Below are 8,013 nucleotides of genomic sequence, written 5' to 3' on the forward strand. Positions count from 1 at the left end.
TTGTGCCCGTTTACTATTTTCTACCTTGCTGTTTTTATTTATTCAAATTATAAAAATATATTTATACCATCCATATTACACTTTTATCACCAACTTTTCGCCGAACTAGTGCACCTATACAATTTGCCATTGTATTGGGTGTGTTGGGGACACAAGAGATTTCTTGTATTTGGTTGCAGGGTAGTTTGAGAGAGACCATCTTCATCCTACACCTCTCATGGATTGATAAACCTTAGGTCATCCACTTGAGGGAAAATTGCCACTATCCTACAAAACTCTGCGCTTGGAGGCCCAACACGTGTCTACACGAATAAAGTTGCGTAGTAGACATCAAGCTCTTTTCTGGCGCCATTGCCGGGGAGGTGAGTGCTTGAAGGTATATCTTTAGATCTTGCAATTTAATCTTTTAGTTTCTTGTTTTATCACTAGTTTGGTTTATAAAAAGAAAACTACAAAAAGATGGAATTGAGGTTGCATCATATTGTTCATCTTTATAATGTCTTTTGTGAAAATGATGGAAAGGAAAATTGTGCTCAATTGATAGAAAAAGAATTCTATAAAATGTTTGGCATAAATGTTGAGAATTATTGCAATGTTATTAGTGTGAATTCTTTGCATATCCATGATGCTAATGATATGCAAAGCCATAAGCTTGGGGATGCTATGTTTGATGAAGATGATATTTTTAGTCCCCCAAGATTTGATGTGCAAATTTTTTATAATGATTGCATGCCTCCTATTTATGATGATTATAATGATGAAAGTGCATTTGGAGAGGTCATGACTTTGTTTAGTGATGAATCCACCATTTTGGATGAGGCTTCAATTGACTATGATAAAAAAGTTGCTATCTATGATGATTATGGTGATGACATGTATGCTATAAAGAATAATTATAACCATGAAACTTGTCAGCATGATTTTAATTTTCACTCTCATGATAGTTATTTTGTTGAGTTTGCTCCCACTACTATTCATGAGAATAAATTTGCCTGTGTGGAGAGTGAGAAAATTTCTATGCTTATGCATCATGAAAATAATGATTTATGTTATAGATATATTGTTGAATTCATTCATGATGCTACTGAAAATTATTGTGAGGGAGGAACATATGCTTGTAGGTATTGCACTAATATCAAGTTCCCTCTCTTTATGTTGAAAATCTTGAAGTTATGCTTGTTTTGCCTTCCTATGCTAGTTGATTCTTGTTCCCATAAATTTTTTGCTAAAAAAATACCTATGCATAGGAAGTGGGTTAGACTTAAATGTGCTTGTTAGATGTTTCATGATGCTCTCTTCATGTTTCAATTCTTATCTTTTATGCGAGCATCATTGAAATCATCATGCCTAGCATAAAGGCATTGAAGGAAAGCGCTTGTTGGAAAACAACCCAACACTTTTACCTACTGTTTTTGTCTGTTAACATGATTATGCTACTGTATTAATCATGTTTTATAGATTTTGTATCAATAAAGTGCCAAGTAAAGCCTTTAGGATCTTGTTGGGTGTTAGTTGCTTTCATCTTGCTGAAAAACAGAAAATTTTGGGATCACGAAAATAATTCTAGTTTTTAACAGAAGAGTGATATTGAGTTGATTCTTTTTGCAGAAGATTAATATACAAATTTATCACGTGGTACTAATTGTTTCATAATTTTTGGAGTAGTATAAGTATGGTTTGAGTACAGATTACTACAGACTGTTCTGTTTTTGACAGATTCTGTTTTCAATGCATAGTTTGCTTGTTTTCTAGTTTCTATGGCTTATATTGCTCAATATAAATTGTAGAAATGATATGATACAGTAGGAATTGTGTGATAACAATTATGAATCTTGTATTTGGCAGTACCAAAAGTGGAATGGTTTGCTCTTTATCATACTAACCTATCTCACAAAGTTCCGTTATGTTTTGTGTGATTGAAGTTTTCAAGTTTTGGGTGAGATGTCGATATGAGGAGAATAAGGAGTGACAAGAAACTAATATTGGGGATTCCCAAGGCACCCCCAAGGAAATATTCAAGGAAGATCCAAGCGACTAAGCTTGGGGATGCCCCGGAAGGCATCCCCTCTTTCGTCTCCAACATTATCGGTAACCTCACTTGGAGCTATGTTTTCATGCGTCACATGACATGAGTTTTACTTGGAGCATCATTTTATTTTGTTAGGATTTGCTTGATGTTATTTATAATAATGTTTTGCATCCTTTATTTCAACAAAAGTGGAAATGATAGCCTTTGCCATGCTTATTTTGTAAGTATACATGTTGCTGTTTGAAAACAGAAAATTTACCGCTGTTGCAAAAATTCCCTGGAAAAATCAGTATGTGATAAAATGTTGAAACTTTTTGCATATTAGCTCTGATAAATTTTATATAGTGTGCTAAATTTTCATAATGTTCGGAGTTGAATAAGTATTGATACTCTTGCATTCTTTACATACTGTACTATTTTGGCAGATTGCTGTTATGTTTGCACTGTTTGCATATGTTTGTTTGTTTAATGATTCTATTTAAGGATAGTAGTATTAAATATGCAGAGGCATTTAGTATACAATGTTGAATAATAATTTTAGTGATTTTCTACAGTAGAGAATGATAAGGTTTTGCATTGATTTATACTAAGTTATCTCATGAGTTCTTGTTGAGTTTTGTGTGGATGAAGCTTTTGAGATTTAGGAAAACCATGATATGAGAGGAATTAAGGAGACACAAAAGCTCGAGCTTGGGGATGCCCAAGGCACCCCAAAATAATATTTCAATACGTCTCAAGCATCTAAGCTTTGGGATGCCCTGGTAGGCATCCCACCTTTCTTCTTCAACAATTATCGGTTAGTATCGGTTGAGCCTAAGGTTTTGCTTCTTCACATGAGTTGTGCTATGCTTGGAATGCCATTTTGTTTTGTTTTGCTTGTTGTTTTAATAAAATACTTAGATCTTAAACTTTTAAATAAGAGAGTGTCCTCAAATATCTACCCATTTACATAATTGCTCGCTTGATCTTCACTAATATCTTTTTGGAGTAGCTTGTCATTTACTCTTGTGCTTCACTTATATCCTATGAGTAAATTGTTGAATAAATTGAATGTCATGAAGTTGAAATCCTATAATCCCTAGTGGTAGCTTCACATTGGGTTTATAAAGTGAAATCTTTTGAGGCTTGACAATCACAATATTGGTCATACAAGCAATTCACGAAGAATTAGTATAAGGAAGAGAACTTTCACATGCAAATACACTATCATGGAAATCTTTTGTGATTGTGAGCCCCCATCAAAATATTATATGCCAAAATTTTTGACGTTGGACAAGGAAGACAACGTAATGGTTTATGTTTGTTCATATTCACACAGAAGTTATATTCTCATAGATCCTTCAACATGTGGTGCTTGCCCCCCATCTTTGCTAGCAAAAAATTCCGCACCAAGTAGAGATACTACTTGTGCATCCAAAAAACCTTAAACCCAAATCTTATTTTCAAGAGTCCACCATACCTACCTAAGGATTGAGCAAGATTCTTCAAGTAAGTTGTCATCGGTGCAATAAGGCAATAAAAATTGCTTCTAAAAGTTTAAGATCATTTAGTGTAAGAGAAAATTTAGTGTTGTACGAACTTGTGATAGTAAAATAATAAAAGCGACCGACTGCATAATAAAGGTTTCTATCACAACGGGCAATATAACATGATGTTCTTTTGCACTAAGGGATTGAGCATACAAAGAAATAAGCGCATGGCAACCTCTGCTTCCCTCTACAAAGGGCCTATCCTTTACTTTTTAGTATTTACTTTTATGCAAAGCGTCAAAGTATTTCTCTCCATTCCTTTTTATTTCCTCTTTTGGCAAGCATCATGTGGTGAGGAAAGATCTAGGCACATATGTCCAGTTGAAAATGGGTGGCATGAGTTATTATTGTTGACATCACCCTTGAGGTGAATACGTTGGGAGGCAAAACAATAAGCCCCTATCTTTCTATGTGTCCAGTTGAAACGTTTTTCTCATGTGTACAAGGTGAGTGTTAGCAATCATAGAATACTATATGATGGTTGAGTATGTGGAGCTCTTAGTTAAACTCTGTTGAATAAGTTGAATTGCAATTGCTTGGTGACTAAGAACATAGGTCGTTGAGTTTCAAGATAATTCATTGTTTGAACCTTAACATGTGAATTGGTTGCTACTATAACATGAGAAGTTTTATAAGAAAGAATTGTTGTTACGATGCTAGGAAAAGTGATTGAAATTATCATTGATCAAACTTGTGCACTTTGCTAGCATTCACACTTCATAAATTATTTATTTTAACATTTACCTACTCGAGGATGAGTAGGAATTAAGCTTGAGGATGCTGATACATCTCCAGCGTATCTATAATTTATGAAGTATTCATGCTGTTATTTTATCGTTCTTGGGTGTTTTACAATCATTTTATAGCAACTTAATATCATTTTTGGGACTAACCTATTGACCCAGTGCCCAGTGCCAGTTGATGTTTTTTTGCTTGTTTTTTACACCGCAGGAAATCATTATAAAAAAGAGTACAAACACCGCAAGACTATACGGAGATTTTTTTGGACCAGAAGGAACCCAATGGGCCACAACTTCACCTGGGGGGTGCCCCGAGGGGGGCACAACACACCAGGGCGCGCCAGGCCCCCCTGGCGCGCCCAGGTGGGTCGTGCCCACCTTGGTGGCCTCCCGCACCCCTTCTTTGCACTATAAATTCCCAAATATTCCGAAACCCCTCGGGGTTAACCTAGATCAGAAGTTCCGCCGCCGCAGGGCTCCGTAGCCATCAAAAACCAATCTAGACCCATTTCGGCACCCTACCGGAGGGGGGATCATCTCCGGTGGCCATCTCCATCATCCCGACGACCACCACAATGAGGAGGTAGTAGTCCACCCTCGGGGCTGAGGGTTTGTACCAGTAGCTATGTGTTTTATCTCTCTCTCTCTCATGATCTATATCATGGGCTTTGTTAATATAGTCAGATCATATGATGTTTCTCCCCTCTATACTCTCGCTGTGATGAATTGAATCTTTACCCTTTGAAGTTTTATCTTGTCAGATTGAATATTCGGAGATGAGAACACATGATATATTGTCTTGCGGTATGAATACTTGAGGTGACAATTGGGGTATCTTATTCATTCACTTGATATATGTTATGGCATTCAACTTGCAGATTCCCGCGGTGATATTGGGGTAATCTATGCATAGGGGTTGATGCACGTTTTTCTTCGACGGAAACTTCGGGGTCTCTTTATAGTTCTTTGTGTGGATTGGGTAGTATGAATATGAATATGCTTTGGTGTTATTCTAGTACGAACTCTAGGATAGATCGAACGGAAACAATAGCTTTGTGTTATTTTAGTACGAACTCTTGAATAGATCGATCGGAAAGAATAGCTTTGAGGTGGCTTCACACCCTACAAACAATTTCTACCTTTTGTTCTCCTCTAATAGGAACTCGGGAGTGATCCTTTGCTATACTTTGAGGGATAATCATATGATCCAACTATGTTAGCACTGTTGGGAGATTGCACTAGCGAAAGAACGAACCCTATGCCTTGTTTTTAAGCATTGCAACACCGTTTTTGTGCCCATTTACTATTTTCTACCTTGCTGTTTTTATTTATTCAGATTATAAAAATATATTTCTACCATCCATATTACACTTTTTTCACTATCTCTTCTCCGAACTAGTGCACCTATACAATTTGCCATTGTATTGGGTGTGTTGGGGACACAAGAGATTTCTTGTACTTGGTTGCAGAGTCGTTTGAGAGAGACCATCTTCATCCTGCACCTCTCACGGATTGATAAAACTTAGGTCATCCACTTGAGGGAAAATTGCTACTATCCTACAAAACACTGCGCTTGGAGGCCCAACACGTGTCTACAAGAATAGAGTTGCATAGTAGACATCACTCCGGTATTCGGGAGTTGCATAATCTCATAGTTTGAGGAACATGTATAAGTTATGAAGAAAGCTATAGCAGAAAAACTAAACGATCATTATGCTAAGCTAACGGATGGGTCTTGTCCATCACATCATTGTCTAATGATGTGATCCCGTTCATCAAATGACAACACATGTCTACGGCTAGGAAACTTAACCATCTTTGATTAACGAGCTAGACAAGTAGATGCATACTAGGGATACTCTGTTTGTCTATGTATTCACACATGTACTAAGTTTCCGGTTAATACAGTTCTAGCATGAATAATAAACATTTATCATGATATAAGGAAATACAAATAACAACTTTATTATTGCCTATAGGGCATATTTCCTTCGCCCTCCTGTAGGATCGAAAGTATGTCTAGAGGGGGGGTGATTAGACTACTTGACCAAATAAAAATCTAGCCTTTTCCCAATTTTAGTTCTTGGCAGATTTTAGCTATCTTAGCACAAGTCAAGCAATCTCCACACAATTCAAGCAAGCATGCAAAAGAGTATATGAGCAGCGGAAAGTAAAGCATGCAACTTGCAAGAATGTAAAGGGAAGGGTTTGGAGGATTCAAACGCAATTGGAGACACGGATGTTTTTGTCGTGGTTCCGATAGGTGGTGCTATCGTACATCCACGTTGATGGAGACTTCAACCCACGGAGGGTAACGGTCATGCGAGTCCACGGAGGGCTCCACCCACGAAGGGTCCACAAAGAAGCAACCTTGTCTATTCCATCATGGCCGTCGCCCATGAAGGACTTGCCTCACTAGCGGTAGATCTTCACGAAGTAGGCGATCTCCTTGCCCTTACAAACTCCTTGGTTCAACTCCACAATCTTGTCGGAGGCTCCCAAGTGACACCTAGCCAATCTAGGAGACACCACTCTCCAAGAAGTAACAAATGGTGTGTTGATGATGAACTCCTTGCTCTTGTGCTTCAAATGATAGTCTCCCCAACACTCAACTCTCTCTCACAGGATTTGGATTTGGTGGAAAGAAGATTTGAGTGGAAAGCAACTTGGGGAAGGCTAGAGATCAAGAATCATATGGTTGGAATGGAATATCTTGACCTCAACAAAGTGTAGGTGGTTCTCTCTCAGAAAATGTGTATTGGAAGTGTAGGTATGTTCTAATGGCTCTCTCCACAAATGAAGAGTGGGTGGAGGGGTATATATAGCCTCCACACAGAATCTAACTGTTACACACAATTTTCCAAACTCGGTGGGACCGAATGGTTAAACTCGGTCGGACCAATTCAGCAAACCTAGTGACCGTTAGGATTTTCGGTGGGACTGAGATGCAACTCGGTAGGACCGATATGGTTAGTGTTAGGGCATAACGTAATCTCGGTGTGACCGATTACACAAACTCGGTGGGACCGATTTTGGTAATAAGCTAATTAGAGAGTTGGTCAGGTAAACTCGGTGGGACCGATTCGCTCATCTCGGTGAGACCGAAATGTTACAAAAGGGAAACAGAGAGTTTACATTGCAATCTCGGTGGGACCGATCGCTTATCTCAGTAAGACCGAAACGTTACAAAGGGAAACAGAGAGATTACAGTCCCATCTCGGTGAGACCGAGATCCCTATCAGTGAAACCGATTTGCCTAGGGTTTGTGGCAGTGGCTATGACATTTGAAACTCGGTGGCGCTGGATAGAAAGAATCGGTGGGGTCGAGTTTGACTTTTGGTTTAGGTCATATGTGGATGTGGGAAGGTAGTTGAGGGTTTTGGAGCATATCACTAAGCACTTTGAGCAAGCAAGCCATTAAGCAACACCTCATCCCTCCTCGATAGTATTGGCTTTTCCTATAGACTCAATGTGATCTTGGATCACTTTAAAATATAAAATGTAGAGTCTTGATCTTGAAGCTTGAGCCAAGCTTTTTGTCCTTAGAATTTTGAGGGATCCACTTTCCTCATCCATGCCATGCCATTCATTGAGCTTTTCCTGAAATATTAATCTTGGAATAATGTTAGCTCAATGAGCGATATGTTGTTAGGAATTACCAAAACCACCCGGGGATAGTTGCACTTACAATCTCCCCCTTTTTGGTAATTGATGA

This window comes from Triticum aestivum, chromosome 6A (assembly GCF_018294505.1).
Source record: "Triticum aestivum cultivar Chinese Spring chromosome 6A, IWGSC CS RefSeq v2.1, whole genome shotgun sequence".
Taxonomy (NCBI): Eukaryota; Viridiplantae; Streptophyta; class Magnoliopsida; order Poales; family Poaceae; genus Triticum; species Triticum aestivum.